This window comes from Branchiostoma floridae, chromosome 10 (genome assembly GCF_000003815.2).
Source record: "Branchiostoma floridae strain S238N-H82 chromosome 10, Bfl_VNyyK, whole genome shotgun sequence".
Taxonomy (NCBI): domain Eukaryota; kingdom Metazoa; phylum Chordata; class Leptocardii; order Amphioxiformes; family Branchiostomatidae; genus Branchiostoma; species Branchiostoma floridae.
Window position 1 is genome coordinate 9,747,006 of NC_049988.1, and position 818 is coordinate 9,747,823.

At 42.4% G+C, this 818-nt stretch overlaps 1 protein-coding gene across 1 annotated transcript in view; it reads left to right on the top strand.

Annotated features, from left to right (window-relative positions):
* Positions 1–818, top strand: part of LOC118424005 (polycystic kidney disease protein 1-like 1) — a gene marked incomplete in the record, with an annotated part of 42,710 nt that overhangs the window by 1,345 nt on the left and 40,547 nt on the right.

Sequence of the window (818 nt, forward strand, 5' to 3'; positions counted from 1 at the left end):
AAAGATGGGGCATGTAATTTTTGTTTCATCCCTTTATTTTTCTCAGATGCCCAGATGATATCAACCAACGATGTGGGGGTAATGCCAGTCTAGATGTGTTCTCCGTGGATGGGCCGTATATTCTGGAAGCATCCCTGTCACCTGCAACAAACGTGGTACAGTTGGGGGACACAGCACAAGTTGACGTCACTGCAGTGCTGGCCAGTGCCTTCAACACATCCACAGGTAAGGATGATTCTTGAACTAGTTTAACTGTACTGTCCAACACAATAATAATCCACTGCTGCAGTGATGTCATTCCTTAACGAAGACTAGTGCTGTTCAGTCGAAAATTTGGGTGAGTCCAATTTAGTTGAGTCCAATTTAGTTGAAATGGTAGACAAATTTGGCACCGAAAAGGTAGGGTAATTGAAAAGATGAGCAAAAATAAGGGAGCTAGGGATAGCAGATTTTTCCCCCATACTTTTGCTGCTTTACACAATACAAGCCCTACAGTCACACAGTCAAAAGAAAGCAGCACTGAGGATGTATGGCATAGCTCCAATGTGTATGTTAAAAAATTGCAATACTCTTTGCCATGCCCACATCCCTAATCATCATCTTATAATGATGTTTATTTCCTACCCAGGACTTCCAAGTTACAACGCCTCTCATTTTGAATATGTGGACTATTCGTGGAGCTACGGAGATGGACAAGATAGCACATCACAAGCGAGGATATCTGTGGATACAAGCATCATCTCCCTCACACACCAGTACGCCTCAGTGGGAGAGTACACCATTGGTAAGTTTGCAATCAAATTAAAATAGATTCTAGT